This window comes from Lontra canadensis, unplaced genomic scaffold (assembly GCF_010015895.1).
Source record: "Lontra canadensis isolate GAN:19392208 unplaced genomic scaffold, GSC_riverotter_1.0 scaffold3, whole genome shotgun sequence".
NCBI classification, from domain to species: Eukaryota; Metazoa; Chordata; class Mammalia; order Carnivora; family Mustelidae; genus Lontra; species Lontra canadensis.
The window spans coordinates 36,336,288-36,356,733 of NW_022630997.1; the positions used below are offsets into that span (position 1 = coordinate 36,336,288).

General features: G+C 35.8%; 1 long non-coding RNA gene across 1 annotated transcript; it reads right to left on the reverse strand.

Moving 5' to 3' along the window:
- Window positions 1-3,957: 3,957 nt before the first annotated feature.
- LOC116879577 lies at window positions 3,958-18,549 on the reverse strand. The gene is made up of 3 exons (XR_004385061.1): window positions 18,530-18,549; window positions 7,003-7,079; window positions 3,958-3,973 (listed from the first exon to the last, which is right to left on the reverse strand). It is a non-coding gene; the product is annotated as an uncharacterized LOC116879577 (long non-coding RNA).
- Between the last annotated feature and the right edge of the window lie 1,897 nt (window positions 18,550-20,446).

Below are 20,446 nucleotides of genomic sequence, written 5' to 3' on the forward strand. Positions count from 1 at the left end.
CATAGTGGGTTACAGAGGGTCTTCTGGATCTAAGTCATTTATCAGATATGATGTTATATGGTTTGCAGATGTTTTCTCCCAGGCTGTGATTTGTCTTTTCAATCTCTTAAGGTGTCTTTAAAGCAAGAATACTTCTAATTCTGATAAAGTCCAATTTACCAATTTATTTCACAGGTTGTGAGTTTTTTTTTAAGATTGTGTTTATTTATTTGACAGACAGAGATCACAAGTAGGCAGAGAGGCAGTCAGAGAGAGAGGAAGGGAAGCAGGCTCCCTGCTGAGCAGAGAACCCATCGCGGGGCTCGATCCCAGGACCCTGGGATCATGACCTGAGCTGAAGGCAGAGGCTTTAACCCACTGAGCCACCCAGGCACCCCCACAGGTTGTGTTTTTATATCACACTAAGTACTCTTCATCCAATCCAAGATCATTAAGATTTTCTCCTTTTTTTGTCCTTTTCATGTTTTGTCTCTTATATTTCAATCTGTGATTCATTTTAAGTTAATTTTTGTGCATCATGTGAGTCAAGAATCTAAATGTATTTGTTTTGCATGTGGCTATCCAGTTGTCCCAGAATTATGTTGAAAATGTCATCTCCTCCCCAATTCATTATTTTGCCACCTTATTTTTTTTTAAAGATTTTATTTATTTATTTGACAGAGAGAGAGAGAGAGAGATCACAAGCAGGCAGAGAGGCAGGCAGAGAGAAGGGGAAGCAGACTCACCGCTGAGCAGAGAGCCCGATGCGGGGCTCGATCCCAGGACCCTGAGATCATGACCTGAGCCGAAGGCAGAGGCTTCACCCACTGAGCCACCCAGGTGCCCCTTGCCACCTTTATTAAAAATCAAAAGACCATTTATATAAGGATGTATTTCTGGACTTTCATTGTTTTCTGTGTCCATCCTTATACCAACACCAAATCATTTTGGTTATTGAGTTTGCCTTTAGAATATGTTTTCAGATCAGGTACTATTGGTCCTCCAGTCTTGACATTGTTTTGGCTATTCTAGGTTCTAGGTTATTCTAGGTTCTTTGCATTTCCAAATAATCTTTATGATCTGCTAGTCAAATGCTTCAAAATGCATTCTTCCTGGTATCTTAACCATTACACAGACTTCCAATTCCAGTTAACACCTGACCGGATTTACCTTCCTGATAAATAATCAGAACAAGTATGTGTAACAATGAACACTCTATGTTGTACATTAAGCAGTGTAGAACAGGGATCCCTGAGAGTCGGGAAACAAAAAAGGTGAGACCTTTGATGACCCCAAATTACTGCCCGGAGAAAGTCCCCAGGTCACAGTGTGGGAGGAGGTGCCCAGGAAGAGCGCAGTGCACTCCCTGAGTGGAGATGATGCAGTTGGCTGTGCAGGGAGGTGGGACAAGACGACTCTAAAGAGGAGTAACTTCACAGAAAGAAGTCTCCAGAGATCTTAACAGGTTCTCCTGTAGCATTCAGTTCTTTGTCATTAGCCAGTTTTTGAAAAAGGGGAAATTAAGCATATCTCAGATTAACATCTAAATTCGGAAGCCTCATCCATTACTGTTACTAACGTACAAAAGCAACAACTGTGGCAATACTTGAAGGAAAATATTAAGAATCAAAAAATGTGGGGTACCTGGGTAGCTCAGTCAGTTAAGTGAGGGACTCTTAATTTCGGCTCAGGTCGTGATCTTAGAGTCCTAAGATCTAGCCCGGGGTCTGGCTCTGCACTCAGCAGGAACTCTGCTTCTCTCTTCCTCTCCCTCTTTCTTCCCCTCTTCTCCTGTTCTCTCTCTCAAATAAATAAACGAATCCTTTAGAAAAGAAAAGAAAATATGTGAGAATAAAAGTACAACTTTATTTTTATGACTTCATGAAATTTAAAAGATGGAAAGAAAAAAGAAAGTATATATTTTTAGAAAACATTCTCCAAATCTTTGGATAGCTAACACTACAAATGAATCAGTGACAAGAAAAACATGTGTTGTCACACTTCCATGGATTCCCATTATGCAATTCAAACAAATGCAATCACAATGAGGAAGAAAACTAACTTGGGTCCCTACCATGTCTTGAGCAACAAAGTAATATCTAACTGATCAAATTTAGGACCTAAAAGTTGAAATAAGAAAAATTTAGAACTAAACATAGTTGAATTTATTTATATTCTTGGAGTGCCTAGGAATTTTTAAGAATCATATTAAAACCATAATGGAAAAGTTGGATTTTCTGAGAAATCTGAGAAACTTAAATGTATGAAAATAATAAAAATTGAAAAAATAACATTAAAATAAAAGGTAAACAGAAATCAAGAGAATATATCCACAATACCCATGAGGGTCAATGAGTAAAATAAATCACTATCTCAACTAAATCAATTACTTAAACCTCATTAAGTTAGTAGGAAAAATAATCCTGGGTTAAAGAGAGAGTTTACAGAAAGAGGACAAAAAATTGCCTAAAATCAAAAGCTTTAAATGTTCAACCCTTTTTATTGTTGAACTACATCCTGTAAAACTATTAAGATCTCAAATGTCAACTGTGACAAGATTGAATGCTGGCAAGAGTCTGGAGAAACAGGTACACAGAAACCATTTATGAGTGTGTTAATAGGTAATGTAGACATGCTTGTGATTAAAATACGCTTCTGCTCATCAATACTTCTTTCATTTTATTCTCTCATTGTTTCATTCCTTCTCCCCAGATTGTATCCGTGGCCGTCCTGCCAGCGGTACACTCAGCCTTTGTTTAAAACATTTTCATTTCACCCTCAAACTTGAATGGTCAATTGATTAAAATTCTTAGATACATATTCTATGTTGAAAGTTAATTTTTCTTGGTAGTGTAAGGGCTAAAGTCTCTGGTGTCTTCCCATTTTTTCTTATAATTTTATTACAAAAAGTTACCAATGCACAGCAAATTTGAAAGAATTATGCAACAAACACCCGTATATCTACGTCTATCCATCCCTCTAGCCACCCATGAGCCCATCTTATTTTTGATGCATTTCTAACTATATTACATACATCAGTACACTTCCCCCTATTGAAGCATGCGTATTATTATCTAGAATTCATTATTTATTTTTACTTCTTTTTGTTTTGTAAAAAAGGTACAAGGACAGGCACAAATCTCAGATGTGTAAGCAATGAGTTTCAACAAATGCACACATCTGTGGAGTGCAAGTCATTCTTTGGCTTCTATTCCTGATGTCAAGCCTCCATTACTGGAGTTTTATCTCTGGTTGTTCTTCCAATACCCTCTCTGATTTGGGTGTTTGGCCGCTTTGTTGCAATATGCCAAAGAGTAGATTTATTAAGAATTCCTTTATTTACTAAGTCTAAGGTTTTGCCTCTTTTATAGGTTTTGGAAAATTCCTAGCCATTTCCTCTTTGAATACTGCTCGCTATGTCTATGCTTCTGGAAGTCAAGCTAGCTATAGTTTTTCCTATCTTCCCAGTTTCTTAACTGCAGTGGTTCTTGGAACCATTACATATCCAGTCCCAAACTCTCTCCCACACTACATTTGAATATCCAAGTGGCAACTTGTATTTTCCACTGAGATGCTTAACTAGCATCTCATCTTTAAAGTACATAACACCAAACATCTGAATTTCCCCCAGCACCCTGCTTTTTTCCCTGCTCTCGATCTCATTCCAAAGAAACAAATCCATCCTCTCAGACGCCAGAGTCAAAGCCCTGAGAATAATCCGTGACTCCTATATTTTTCTCAACCAAGTCATAAACAAATCTGATCAGCTACAAACATAAATATATCCAGAATTGTGTAAATCTTGACCACCCCAGGACTATCAAGACACCATCTCCTGGGGCACCTGGGTGACTCGGTGGGTTAAGCCTCTACCTTCGGCTCAGGTCATGATCTCAGGGTCCTGGGATCGAGCCCCACATCAGGCTTTCTGCTCAGCAAGGAGCCAGCTTCCCCTTCAAGTCTCCCTGCTGCTCTGCCTACTTGTGATCTCTCTCTGTCCATCAAATAAATAAATACAATCTTAAAAAAGAAAAAGACACCATCTCCTGCCTAGATTATAATTTCAATAGTTTCATAGCGGATTTCCTGCTTCTTCCATTGCCCTTCCATAGATGATTCTCTTTATCTAGAAAAGCTATACCGAGTTGCATTCCAACTCAAAACTCATTAATTTATCCCCACCTCACTACACAGAGTAAAAGCCAAAGACTATCCACTGAGCCACAACAGCCATGTGTCACCATCCCCCTCTTCCTCTCAGACTTCATCTCCTACCACCCTTCCCATTGGGCATTCCCTTTCAGCTACACTGATCATCTTATTGATCCTTGAACATGACATGCTTGCATGCATGCAATCCCTTGAAATTTCCAGTTTATCACAGATGGCCTCAGATCTGTCTCCCTGTTTTCAAGAGCCAAATTTCATCTTCTCATCCTCCTGGGCATTATATATTCATGGGTCCCCAAACTAGCATGACCACACTATTAACTTCCCCCAAACTACCACCAGAACAGCCAAACTTTGAACATTGGTTTTTGTCCTTATGGCTTTAAGTTACTTACTATTTTCTGACATTCATGTATATTGTTTTCTGTCCCCTGAGAGGCACCAAATAATGTAACTTTGCCCAGGATATAAAGTGTTTAGAGTGAAAGTATTTTTAAGTTATGTTATTCTACTACCTTGCTGAACCCAGATTTAGATCTTTATTCCAACTTCCCCCCGACCCTAAATCTGGATCACTATATTTTAGTTGTAAAGTAGTCTGTCACTGGATTTTGTTGTTATCTTAGTCTAATCGTAGGACCTCTGTCTCTTTACTACTGACTGTGAGAGGTTGATATTTATGTTAATTACTTACACACATGATTTATTTGCACTATTTTATTTTATGCTTTTTATTTAACATACATTTTCTTGGCTTCTTCCTTTATTTTTTCTTCCTTTGCTGATTTGGAAATTGGGCAGCTCAACTTTTCCAGCTTGTGTTTCTGACTTCTAGAACATTGACTTCTCTTAGGCTTTAGGGTCATTATCAGTTGGAGTCCAACTGAAGCTCCTAGTTTGGGAATTCCTACAGCACCAGGTGGGGTTGCATAAATTGAGCACAGGCTCAGGGCTTTGATTTCTCATGGAATTTTTTTTTTAACTTTCTAATACAGAAAGGATTTTGTTTCTCAAAGGACTATCCTGCCAAGAATTCTTTTCTCCTTTCCCTATAAGTATATCCTCCAGCTGTCCTGCCTTTACATGGGAATCTTAGTCTCAACTCCTTCTAACCTCAAGTTCCATGTCCTAGCTTCTGCTCCTGTGTGGAAATCCAAGTCTGATTCTCTTCTTAGGGTCTAATTTAGGGTTGGATAATCACCTACCATGCCAATATAACCTCAGTCAATTGGCTTAATGCTCTAGTTTTCAGGTCCTTCTTTGTTTCTCAAAATGGTACTTCATTTCCTTTTTTTTTAATGAGGTGCAGTATGCATTATATTTAAATCTGCCATTTTTCCAATTTATAATTGAAAGGGATCCAGTTTGCTTTTCCAGCATATCGCCAGAAAAGAGAACAATTGCACAAAAATAAAAAACTTTATCAAGGTACACGTGTTTACTTACAAAAATAATATAAAGTGCTAATAAGATGTACAGATACTTGGTTAAATGAAAAATATACAATGCTTTTATAAGCAAAAATGGGCAAAAAATACAAGAATTTAGGCACAAAAAATTAATATGATATAAAATGTTTAATATATAGCTAACAAGTATTACAAAAGCAAATGGGAAGACTTGTTTTTCACCTCACTGACAAAAGTTAATATAATTGATGATTATCAATATTAGTGGGTACTTTCAGAGATAGACACTCATACACTGTCAGCACATGTTTCAAGTTAAAAATGTGTCCCTTTGATCTGATTATTTAATTTATAATATTCTCTCCTGAAGCTTTAAGCAGATATTGATACACTTATATTGACTATATAGCCAACACTTAGAAATCAAATGAATATTCAAACACAGGAAATATACACCTCTACCTCCTTTGCTCTTTTAATGAGGAATCCTGAGAGACACATTCTATCCTCACTCCAAGGAATCTGCCTTCATAAATAAAAGGAAGGGTTTTACTTATATAATGGGTAACTTGACAAAATATTCAACATTATACACATAAGCTGATTATATTATTTGTAATATTGATCCTTTTTACTGTAATTTTCATGCGTAAATATTCAATAGCCAGAGTTTGGACTGGGCTATGAGAGAAAAATGGAAAAAAGGAAATAGGAAGGAAATTTTTCATTTAATTAATGTAGGTGATTTCTTCACTATTTTTTTCCTCCTTTCAATCTTTTAGTATTGTATCAGGAATTTTAAAAAGCAGGGTGGAAGCTTTACTGTTTTGCAATCAAGATTTGATCTCATTTTGAGTAACATTATTTGAACATAAAAGTAATGATTTTCTTTTAAACATGAGCTTTTCAAAGATTTTCTCTACACTTTAGTGTGATTTTATTACATCTAAAGGGCTGTGTTTCCCCTCTGCCCCAAGAGAAACAAATTTTCCATTTTATGAAGTCAGTGGGGAGCAGGACTCAATTTATAAGAATTAACTACACAGGGAACTTTTCCTAAGACTAAACTTTTGCTACACGAGGAAGTTACATTCTGGTAATCAAAGACTCACTTGCAGAAACAAATTAGCTCTCTAGCATTAAGAAACTAGTAACAAACAAACAAACCAACCCACAAACTGGGAAAGTAAGTTATATTTTCCCTGATTTAAAAAAAAAGAACGCTCGTCAGATTGATCATATTTTGACAGTTTAGGAAGGTGGTGCTCACAATCAGTGTGCAAGATAACCCTCTGGGGGGATCCAACAGGAATATATTAAAACTTTTTTTATTAGTTTTTACTTCTCATCACATCCCATATATCATTGTTTTTGTGTATAGTTTAAATGCAGATAATAGATTAGTATAGTAACATATGCATATAACACACGTAAATAAACATACCTAGGTTGAGGATGTGTGCCCAGAAACATTTTCCTTGTGGGGCATGATCTGAATGTTCGAATTCCACTCCAAGACAGCTAGAACAAAAATTAAGAAGAAGCAATTTTATACAGATTGCAGAGCATTCAAAATGCTATGGTATTTCCAAATCTTGCCATTCTGTATATTGAAAAAAGTAATATTACTTAAGAAAAATATTCAATATTCAGAATTAATTTTTCAGACTAATTAATTTTGTTCAATGTCTTCTATTTTCGAATTATCTGTTGGGATGTTTTGTTCAACAGAAGGACATGGGAGAATGTTAAATAGTGATCTCGCAATGTGAACAGGAATCTTGTTGACCAAACGATCATAGCAGTAAATCATCTCAGCATAGTTGGTGGGCTATACCTTTCTGAAAGCTTTAAAGAAGAATCTTAGTATTTTTGTTTTGAAAATAACAATGTAAGAAGATAGCTATGTAAAAGGTCTTCCCTTTTAATCCTGTAAAATAATTTTCCTGTATTATGAATCTATTTTATAAGAAATTATACAGACTATTATTTCCATGTTTCATTGCTAAGGCACATATTCTTTTTAATAATTTAATATATTGAAGATGGAGTGTCTGTTATAATTTATGGCACCTTAATATTGTTGTAGGTAGGGGCACCTGGCTGGCTTAGTTGGTTAGGTGACTGCCTTAGCTGGGATAATGATCCTGGAGTCCTGGGATCAAGCCCCACATCGGGCTCTGTGCTCAGTGGGGAGTCTGCTTCTCCCTCTGCTCCTCCCATGCCTCCTGCAACTCCTGTTCTCTCTCCCTTTCTCTCTTTCTCTCTCACTCTCTTTCAAATAAATAAATAAAAATCTTAAAGATCTTTAATCTTAAAAATCTTTGTAAAAACCTTAAAAAAAAGATTGTTGTAGGGAGGGTGTCATTACAATTTCATTTCTTCAGCATGTACAAACATGAAAAGTGTCAGCATCAAAACTCACAGAATGGACAGCAACATCTTGGGAGAGAACTCTAAAGAGTGGTGTGCTCTCTAAACAATTGTTGCCTCATTAATGCTCTTGATGACTTAATCCATATTTGGATAATATGGGGCTTGATGACCTTAAATTGGAAGGCAATTCAGGAAAATCAGACTCCAGAGGGAAAGAAGCTTCAGCAACACTTTAATTGATTCATTTCACTTTTACTTTCTTTCCCATGCATGTCCAAGAGAGATACACAATAAAAGCATACACTTAATTCTTTCAATAAGTAGAAAATAAACATTCTAAGTGATAAGAAAGTATTGTGTCCTTCAATTGGTAGCATGTTTTCTTCCCTATTAAAACACAAAATAATGATTGTACAATCAACGGTGTCTCAGTTTTGATGAAACAATACACCCACTATAACACATATGCACTGGGTAATCAAAGAAAAGCAGACCTGGCATTTGGTCTTAATTTTTTCACTCTTTTCAGTTTCAGTTAATATATGTTAATGTGAGCTGCTGCCTCATGCTGCTCCCTATGTCTCTTATTTTGAGCATTGGAAAGTGAAATAAACAGTATAGCTTAAACCATAATACTCCCCCTTAAGAGGCAGATATACATAATATTAAAATCAGGCAATATACACAAGTACATAATGCAAACAACATCAAAAGGACACCACAGAATCTGTTCAAACTGACAATAAACCATATCGTAAGTGATAACCTAAGGTGTAACAGAAAAGACATTTCACAAAATATTTGGAAATTAATATCATAGAAGTGAATGTCTCTAGGTAGATAGCTCTTGTTGCAGATCTTATAGGCATAAGAATTAATGTCTTATAGTTGATGCAAATAACAAGTTGGAAATTCTGGCATGCAACCAAACATAATGATTCAGAGAAATCGATTCCAATAAGTTTCAGCTCCCAACCTTACCATGCTCAAGGCACAATATCTTATATAGTTTAAAGGCATTGGGTATGCCTTCTCTCCTCATTGGGCGTCAGCAGTATATCCATCATCCCTACGCTCGTAGGGTCTCTTCAGGTCCAGTAACTCTGGTTCTCCTTCAATACATTTGGGGACCATACTCTTGGGCTGGGCTGTGAATGCTTGGACTCTAAGCATAATAAGTTTGATCTTCTTCAAGCCAACCACCAGACACTTGGTGCACGATCAAGATGCTGGCACACTTCTTTGTTCCTCATGTTCCTTCCAAGCTGGGCAGGAAGACTCTTCTCTTCCTCATTCCTCTCAAGTCACTTTCTTTTAATCCTAACCCTTCCTGGGACACCTACTACTTGTTCCAAATAGTTTTGGCTTTTATAAAAGCCTAGAAAGACTTACAGAAATCCTGAGTTATAAAGAGCCATGGTAGCCACTTAAAAGGAAGGAAGTGTTAGGAAGAGCTGCTAAGGTAGACACACACAAATTACAAATTATTGTGCCTCATCTATCCCAGACTTTCTTACCTTCAGTCAGGAAATTTCTCATCATTTTCAACTAATTGCAACAATGGCCAAGAAAAATGCAGGCCACTAGGAGTCATCTTGCATGGAATGCATTTTCTCACAGACTATATAGATCTGCCCAAACCACAGAATAAATGACAGGACAATTATGTTTGTTATCAGAGAAAGTGCTAAATCATTAAAACATTTTTAGGGAAAATTTCAGATCAGGAGGTATTTGATATGCATTGTCTAAATGTGAATCCTGTCTTTTTAAGTCCTAGACATTAAAGTCTATACTTTGCATCATTTTAACACTATAACGCTGGAGTGAAACAACCCAGGGAAAATAGTGCAGTGTGAGAAGGTCGTAGAGTGCCAGTTTATGAGTTTGTTTATTCTGCAGAAATTTTACTGCTGCTCAAACTGACTGCTTCTTTAGTGCCTTAAATCACACAGCATAATCTGTGGACTCAAGATCAGAACAATAAACTTCACTGAATTTACAGGCTCAGGAGAACAGCATTCAATAGGGCCTTTTATTATGACCCTAGCCTGACAATGTTTTTCTGACTTTCATTGCCTCAGGAATTCATAGGAGAGATGCCAAAGCAGTATGTTGTTTTGAGTATGGGCCCTACCCCCACTGTCAATCATACCAAATATTAGAGAAAAGGATTCAGGTAGGAAAAGACAATATGGACGGGCCTCAAATGTGGGTTGCAGGGAATTGTTCCATTACATGTGAACAGACACATTTTGAAAAAAGAAATGTAAAGCCATTTAATCAATACTTCTAGTTTTCTTACTTAAAGACACTTGCCCATCAGAATTATTATTCATCACCGGGGTGTTGATGGGTCATATACATAGCTGAGTTATATAAAAAACATAGAATCTAGTATGGGGAAGGCAGGAGAGTGTAATTTATAGTGACTTCCCAGATTTTATATGTGTCGGTGAAGGAAAACTTTAAAAAGTTCCCTTTCCCTATCTAATTATTAATTAGTGATGTATATGTGTATATACACACACTATTGGTTAATGTTAATGAATTATACAATATATGATAGAAATGAAAAGGAAAAATATATTAGATAAAAATAAATGCTAAGGTACTTCTAATAATTTTCACTGGTCAGCGGCTTTGAATTCAATGAAACCTGAGTCTGAGTGCTACTGATACTATTTATAATCTGTGAATCTGGACAGTTGATGTAAACTTTCTTAGTCTTATGGGGTTCATGATTAGCACATTTATGTGCCACAGTGAGTAGAGGCTATCATGATAATGGTGATGATTTTTAGTTTATTGACTCAGGGATCCCAGAAACATTGGCAAGACCAGTCTAAACACAGCCACAATCCCCTCACCAAGTGGTTTCCTGTCTCAGCTTGAAGGACTCTATTGAGAAGACTCTCATTATCTCCCAATTCTTTTGCTTTTGGAAAAATTTACAGATTGGGTTACAGAGTACTTTGTCCTCTTCTTCATAAGCACGTGTAGCATTAGATGCTAAAATTTAGGTTCATGGAAATAAGGCAGGAAGTTGCCTTCATGTTCTTTAACCCATCTGAAATAATACAAGAGAATGTTGCAGTAAAACTGTGTATCAATTTGCAGAGAATTGACGTCTTTATTGTGTCAATTGTTCCAATCCATGAACACAGTATGTCTCTCTATTTATTTAGGGTTTTTTCCCCCTTTCTTTAAAACGCATTTTGTAGTTTGTGGCATGAAGGTCCTATACATATTTTGTTATATTTTCACCTAAGTCATGGTATTTTTTTGTTTCTTGGGGGATTGTTTGGTGATTAAATGGTATTTTAATTTTAGTTTCAAAATGTTCATTACTAGAATATAAAAATAGAGTAATACAGATAATCTATTGGTCCTAAAAGAGTATTGTTGATGCAATTTTCTATATTCATCCCATCTGCAAATAGGGACAATTTTATTATTTTCTTTCCAATTTGCATGTCATTTGTTTTCTTTTCTTGCTTTATTGTGCTGGCTAGAACTTCCGGTATACCACTGTTATGGTAAGAAGAGATATTTATGTCTTTTTTGTTGTTGTTGTTCCTGATCTTAGGAGGAAAACATTCAGTCTTTCACTATAAGCTATGATCTCAGCTGTAAGGTTTTTTTGTGGCTATGTTATCAAGTTCAGTAAGTTGACCTTTGCTCCTAGTTTTCTAAGAGTTTTTATCCTGAATGAGTGTTGAGTTTTGTCAAATGCTCTTTCTGCATTGATTTATAAGGTCATGTTATTTTTCTTCTTTGGCCTGTTAATATAGTGGATTTCAGTATTTTAGAACATTTATTTTTTATTTTTTAAAGATTTTATTTATTCATTTGACACAGAGAGAGAGATTACAAGTAGGCAGAGAGGCAGGCGCAGAGAGAGAGAGAGAGAGAGAGAAGCAGGCTCCCTGCTGAGCAGAGAGCCCGATGCAGGGCTTGATCCCAGGACCCTGGGATCATGACCTGAGCCAAAGGCAGAGGCTTTAACCCACGGAGCCACCCAGGTGCCCCATTTTAGAACATTCAAATAACCTGGTATCCCTAGAATAAAACACACTTTGTGATGGTGTATAGATTGCTAAATTGTATTTCTAATGTTTTGTTATGGACTTTTGCCCCACTTTTCATAAGGGATATTGATCTGTAGTTTCTTTTTTTTAATAAATAAATTTTACCTATTTATTTGACAGAGAGAGTACAGTTTCTTTTTTTCATGTGGTCTGTTTTGATATATTATTTTGGCCTCATAAGGTGAATTAGAGAGTGTTTATTTCTAGAAAATATGCTATAGAATTGGTGTTATTCTTTTTTCACTATTTTGTAAAACACTACTGTGAAACTACCTGAGCCTGGAGATGTTGCCAGTGGTGGTAGTCTTTCTCTAATTATGAATTTGATTTCCATAATAGTTATAGAGCTATTCAAATTATCTATTTCATATATAATGTTATAGTAGTTTTTGTTTTTCAAGGGCTTGGTCCATTTTATCAAAGTTGTTAAATTGATGCATATAGAGATATTCATAAATGTTCATAGTATTTCCTTATTCTCCTTTCCATGTCTTCAGTCCATAGTGATACCCCTCACTAGTGGTACTTTGCATCATCTTTTTTTCTTTCAGTCTTTTGTAGTCATTTCAATTTCACTCATTCCAGTATATATTTTTTATTTCCTTAAGGCTTCCCCTTTGACTTATGGCTTATTACATAGTGTGTTATTTAGTTTGTAAGTGCTTGAATATTTTCCTATTATCTTCCTGTAATTGATTTCAGGTTTGATTCCATCGTGATCAAAGAACACATTCTGTATGCTGTAACTGTTTCAAATTTGTTGATGGTTATTATATGGCCCAGGATATGGTATATGTCCTGTAGGAATTGGGTGGAGTATTCTATAAATGTCAATTAGACCCTGACGATTAGGGCTGGTGTTGAGACTGGGATTGAGTTCTTCTATGCCCTTGCTTATTTTCTGTCCAGTTGTCTTATCAATTATTGAATGAGAGGTATTATCATCTCCAACTGTAATTGTTGATTTGTCTATTTCTCCTTTCAGTCTTATCACTTTTTACTTTATATGTTTTGTAGCCTTGATATTAGGTGAATACGTATTAAGGATTGTTATGTCTTCCTGATAGATTTACCCTTTTATCATTAAATAGTATCCTTCTTTGTCTCAGATTATTTTATCTTCTCTGAAATCTACTTTATCTGATATTAATATAGTCAATCCTGCTTTCTTTTTATTAGTGTTTTCAAGGTATATCTATTTCATCCACTTACTTCAACCAACCTATATTGTAATATTTGATGTGAATTTCTTTTACAAAACATATAGTTGGATCGTGGTTTTCATGATTCCATTGATCTATGTCTTATAATTGGCAGATTTAGATTTAGGCCATTTACATTTAATGTAATAATTTCTAGGTTATGGCATAAGTCTCCTATTTTATTTTTTAATACATCTCTTTTAGAACAGCTGTATGATTACAGAACAAATATGAAGATACTGTGCATGCTTCACATCATTTTCATTGTTACTAATATCTTACATTTATATGATACATTTGTTACAATTCATAAGTCAGTATTGATACACTATTATTAAGTAAAGTCCATATTTAATATAAATTTCCTCTGTTTCACCTAATGTCCTTTGTGTTTCAGGATGCCATCCAAGATACCACACTACATGTAATTGTTAAGTCTCCTTAGGCTCCTCTCGACTGTGAGGTATTTTGTTGTGCCTGCCCTAGCAAACTAATATGATAACGGTTTCCAATCGTACCAACTTGTTTTGGGTGCAGTTTGAATCTCCACATGTGATACTGACTATCCCTATGTTTAAGCAGTAGATTTGAAATAAATGATAACAGTGATTGTAAAAGTGATGAAACAATTTTAATTAGTTAATTAGGCCAAACTATGTGACCACTTGGAGATTCATTTGTGCTTAAATGTGAAACAGTGTGACAGAAAGTGAATTGTAAAGTGTAATACTAACTGAATTATATTCTTCCATTTTAGTTGTGTTGAAACTAAACATGAATTTAGAAAGCAAACACTTGTGCAGCCACCACCAAAGTTCAAAAAAATAGAATATTGATAGTACCCCAGTGTTTCCTCCTAAGCACTACCTCTACTTTTTTAAAATATAACAGAGTACTAATTTCTCTTCCAATAGTTTGTTTTTTCCCATTTGTGATTGATATAAATTATTGATTAAGAATTTCTTTTGTGTTTGGCTTCTTTCACACATTATGTGTGTATATTCATACTATACTACTGTATATAATAACACTTTGTTCTTTTACATCACTGCATGGTGTTCCATTGTATGAATAGAACACATTATATACCGTTGAAGGATATTTAAATAACTTTTAGTTTGGAACTATTAGAAGAGTACTGCTATGAACATTCTTCTGCAAGCATCTTTTTGCACATACGCACACATTTCTATTGGAAACAAAATTGTTGAGTTATAGATATGTACACCTTCAGCTAAAGCAGTAAACTGTAAACACTTTTTCAAAGTGGTTGCAACAATTTACCCTCCTACCACAAATATATGAGAGTTCTCATAGCTCTATATCCTTACCAACACTTAATATCATCATTCTTTTTAGTCTCAGGCAGCTTGGTTGATATATAGTAGCATCTCACTATGGTTTAAATTTGTATTTCCCTGATTAACAAGTGAGGATGAACACATTTCCCATATGATTAATGGCCATTTGAATGCCCTACATAGTGAAATGGCTAATCAAATTCTGGGCTCATTTTTCTTTTGAGTGATCTTTTTGTTATCAAAAGGAAGGAACTCAGTTAGCTCATGCCCAAATTGCAGAGAATATGAGCCTTCTGAGGAGTAGACCATTGGATATATGGGACTGAACTCAGAAGCAATATCTGGGATGCAGAAACGCAATGCTATGGAATTCGCCCTACAAGATTTGGTGCTTTTTTTTTTACAAACCACAGAGAACACGGTGCTTTGTCAACCCAGCTACATATCATGTGGCAGGGTTAGCGACAGCTCTCTGGTCTCGATCTTAGTGGGTTATACTGGAGACTCAGTAAAACATAATGACATAGTTATCTCCATAAACCTGGGACAATTATCAACATAATTTGGAGGCTGTTAATAAGCCAAAGTTCCATCAAAATTTATCACTCCATCAGAGCCGCCTTGACCTGAAGGCGGACAACCAAGAAATGACTTGTAAAATGGCATTTTTTTTTAACTAGAAAGTCACATTAAATGTGATTTACAATGAAATTGCTGACATCAGAAACTTGACTTTGTGATGTGATTCCATGTGGCTTAAATGGGCTACATATGGGCTACATATACCCTTTTATTCAGCTTTGTGTCATAGGATATGTCCCAAACCATTAAGAGATAGGCTTTTGCTACATACCAGAAAGGTATTCCTAGATGTCAAAAAATGAAATTAAGTCTTTCTATGGGCCTTTATAAGCAATTCAAACAAAGTAATTCAAATCCTTCCATATTCTCAATTAAAGAAAATAACACTCTAATCGTACTAAACTCACATTATTTTAAGCAATTTGTTTCTTGGAGTTGGAAATGACAAAAGACTGCTGTTATTATGAGATATATTCTCTCTCTCTTCCCCCCTCTTCTCCTCTGTCTCCCTCCCTCTCTCCCACACTCACACTCTACACAAAATGAATGTGGAAAACATAAATTCTCACCAATAATCTAATTACAGTGACATCTTCTCTGCTTAACTTCCAAATAGTCTGAAAAATCTAAAGAGGGATTAAGTATATCCTGAATTAAAAGATCTATTTTCATAAGCATGCTGAGAATCTTATTTAAATACTTTCTTTATAAGCTTTCAATATCTATAGCTTATTTATGGAAATATCACGGTATAAGAACAAGCATCATGATACACAGGAAAGAGAATTTTGTTGGAGTTAAAAGGCCTGGGTTTGAGTCTAGCTCCATCATGTTCAAATTGAATGGCCTCAAATAACTCACGTAAGGTTAGAATGTTCATTTTGAAATCCTATAATAAAGATAAATTTTTCTGCTGTGAAAGGAAGATGAAATAAACTATTGTTTCTGCAAATCCTTTGTCAACTGAAACATTATACAAATTCAGTTATTTTTGTCTCCCTTATTGATATAGACTATCATTTTGCTAGTATTTTTTAACACCTCTTCACACCTTAAAGACCTTTTAAGACTCAGCTCATATCTAACCACCTCTGTTTAGTCTTCTGCAACATATAAAAGGACAGTTATGTTCCCACATTCTTCATGTTTCTATAGGATATTAAAATACCTGTATTTTACTAGATCTCTTGGTTCAGTAATAGAACATGATAGTAGTAATATGTAACATTATAGTAGTGTAACATAACAGTAACATAATAGTAACATGAAACATAACAGTAACATGATAGTAGCAATAATAGTAGTGGGAATAGCAGCAGGTATAGCAATTGCTATTTATTAAGTGCATCCAGGACAATGCACCAAGCACAAATTTAAGTCTCACAATAATTGATGAGGATAGTGTATTTCTATATAAGGAAATAAATTTTTAGATCAACAAACATATCTGGGGCCCACAGCTCTTAAACTCATGTACTACTTAGCTACTGCTGTATAACAACCTGCCACATTTGAAGCTTAAATGACCATTCTTCTAGCAGACAATTTTGTCACTTGCAAATTGTGACTAGACTGATCTGGGAGTTTCTGGTTTTAGGTTGTTTCCTAAACTTGAGCTTGTATGGACAGGACTGCTTCTGCTTCTGAAAGTTGACTCTCTTTGGGCCACCTTGGTTTTCTCCATGCATCCAGGCATAGTCACATTGTGTGAACAAAGGACTAGAGTGAGCAAGAAAAGAATCATCTAAGAAGAAAGATGTAAGGGGCACCTGGGTGGCTCAGTGGGTTAAGCCTCTGCCTTCAGCTCAGGTCATGATCCCAGGGTCCTGGGATAGAGCCCCGCATCTGGCTCTCTGCTCAGCGGGGAGCCTGCTTCCCCCTCTCTCTCTTCCTGCCTCTCTGCCTACTTGTGATCTCTGTCTGTCAAATAAATAAATAAAATCTTTAAAAAAAAAAAAAGAAAGATGTAAGATTCTTGAGACATAGACATAGACTTATTGCGTCACTTCTACCACATTCTGTCAGCTGAAGAAAACTCAGAATGGAAGAATTAGATAGTTACAAAACAAAAAGGATGAATACAGCAATAACATTAATTAGGACCATACAATGCAATTAATCTACCACAGCCTACATCATGCTGCTTCACTAATTCTTGATTATCATGACTTGTTTGCATGTTAGTGTGAGACCATTTCAAAAGCAAGGGACAACTTGTAGGATCTGAGCACTTAAAGCCTTGCCTGGGCATTTGAACGTTTTGTTTATAGAGCGGAGACTACAACATTTGATCCAGGTTACTAGGCTAATTGAAGGAGATATCTATAGATCTGTCCATCTGACTAACTTTTACTGAGCTACTACTATGTTCTAGGTAACTCTTTTTAAAAGATGGCTCTTCTAAATACATGCAGAATTATCATGGTATTTATTAAAAGGCTCAAAACACATTTCGAAGTTTAGTGCTTATATACCTGTTTAAAAGAGAAAAAAAAAAAGAATCTCAGATATTGTTAAAATCCTCACAGCCAGCCATTTAAATTCTAAGACATTCAAAGAAGCTTTGTCTCACTACATCAGACATGAGTCATGAAAATCTGTGGGAAAATATTAGTGAAAAGATTTACTTTTTGTGATATTTCGTTTGTCCTCTCCTATCCCAAACCAACTAAACTATATAGAAAAACTCTAAATCAACATAGTCCAATACCAGTTCTATAAATATAGTTTACAAGAAATCCTTTTATAATCTTTAGAGCTAATTTTGGAGTTCAAATTTGGTATTCAGTAAGAGAATTCTTATTGTGACAAATATTAAAATAATATTTTTGTAATTAAAATGGTCATTGCAAAGTACAGAAACAAACACATTTAGTGAGAGAATACTGTGTACAGAACACTGTTGGATGTACACTGTAGGGGATGCTGGGCATTCTTCCCACCTGAGAGATTCTGTATTCTATGGGGAGTAATAGAAAACACATAACCATAAAACTTCAGTAAGTAATCAGGAACCACACATATGTGCAGGATATTTTCTATAAGGAATAATTTACTTTACAAACATTTCCTCCATAATATTTGTACCTCACTTCTTTGCTTGTAAAATGTAAATACGGAAACAGGCATGAACAAGAACAGTGTAAATGACAAATTAATCAAATTCATGAAAACAAATTATACCCCAAAATACCACTCAAAGTACTCAAAGACCACACAGCACACATTCACTCAATCACAACTGAAACAATTTTCCCAACATTCTATGGTTTAAAAAGACTAAGATAGTGGGCTAAAAAAATCTTGAGCATAATATCTGCCTTGTATCATATTCTCTTTTAACTTACGCAATTACAAGGAAGCCCTTGCTTAGTCTCCCTCTAGCTTATATCATTTTTCTTCTAACTTCACGGCCTTACCTTTCCTCTGAAGACTCTCCCAACGCTCATTAAATGGAAAACAAGATTATTATTAACTTCAGAGCTTGTAATAGACTTTGGCCTCTTCATTATCATTCATTAGCGGCACTTCCTCCTCCCTCATGTTCTTACTGTCCATGTTTCTTGTTGCCTTTGGTGCGCTCTGTCTCCTGTTTCTTTGGTTTTTAACAGCAGAAGTGGCATTTAGTGACCTACCCTGGTGTTGACATTCAGTAACTGCCTCCATTAAAGACGGACTAATTAGCGTGGGCCATGTTTTGGCCCAGAATTAATGAAAGGGAGTGCAAGAATCAAAGCAGGGCGTTGATTGTCTGAAGCTCTCAAATACGAGTTCAGCCTCACATTTTGGAAGTCTGGGTTATGTTTATTGACCTAGTTATGCATTAGTAGTACTTTTGTATCCAGAGTCTGTAGTTAGATCCATTTTAATCAGGACTGGAGAAGGGGGGGGGCACACACCCACACACATGCGTGCATGTATATGTTGGAGTTTATTTGATTTCTCCTTTGAAAAGAATCTTATGTGAGTGAACATGACAAGACTTCATTAGTGGAAAGCACCAACAATAGCTAAGATCTAGGGAACATCAGACAGCTTACTATCAGATTGCATACTCTTTATTTTGATTCCATTCATCCAGTTTTTTGAAGCACTAAATATTCTTTAATTTACAAGCCTTTCTAGGAATAGAAATGCTTGATGAAGTTCCTTCCTGCCAACTTCCCGACATAATCACCACCTACCCTACCTCTCCCTGGAATTTATCTTTTGTATCAGTTCATAGAAACTGACTAGTCAATGCTTGGACATAGTAAATCTATTAGACATTGAGGAAAGCTCTACCTTTTTAGACATCAGCTCACTCAAGAGATTAGAGGACATTACCTCACCCCTTACATTTCTTGTATTGCCTTCACACAGTGTTTTGACTCTGTCCATCCTGTTGCCCATCAACATGCCAGGGACCACATAAGGAAATGACTTATACAAAAAAAGGTGGTCAATTACCACTTGAAAGATGAGGATATAGAAACTAAATTGGTCTAAAGATTATATTTTTTAAAAGGGGGGGTAAAGGGTAAAGCTGTCCTAGGGCAGGACTTCCAAAAATGTGATTTCCATAGGAGTCACCCAGGCAACCTGTTTAAATGCATATTCTGAGGCAATAGGTCTGGAGTGGGGCCAGGGGGTTTACATTTTTAGCAGGGGCTTAGGTGATGCTGCTTCTGCTAATCTGCAAACCATAATTTGAGCAGCAAGTCGCTAGAAGCATTGGTGATTTGGTTAAACAAATCAACATAGTAAGGTCAATTTCTTCTCCTTTGTTCTCCATGGTTTTATTGTAAAGAAGTATTATACTTCCAAATGAAGTATATAAGAAAATCATAATCTCTTCCCACCCTTAGGGTAAGAGGTTTCTAAAATTTCAAGTTTCCGTCAATGATAGGGGAGTTTAAGAACTTAAAGTAGGGTGTAGGAGGAAAGATGGAAATTCACCACAGGAAAATATTTACACTTATAATTTTGATTACATTCATAACAAAGAAAAAAGGACTAGCAGAGTAAATGGAAAGAAAATAAATTGCTTCCACATATCTTAATTAATAATAATGACCTCTATAAAATAAGTCCCACTTTATCTCAAGATGACTTCATGTAATGTTATAATGTTTGAAAATTGATGGGATAGTGTTGGTGTTACTAAAGAAGGAAGATGGGGAGAGAGAATTTCTTAGGAAAAAAGTCCTGGGAACTCTTTCTCCTCATTTCATGAATGTACAATTTCTTCGAGACCCCAATCCTTCCCCATCCCTCTGAATGGAAGGCAAAGTCCCACTTTTTGAAGACCCCTTTGCACCTCTTTGTCAATTCTACCAAACTGCTCCAAGTCAGGT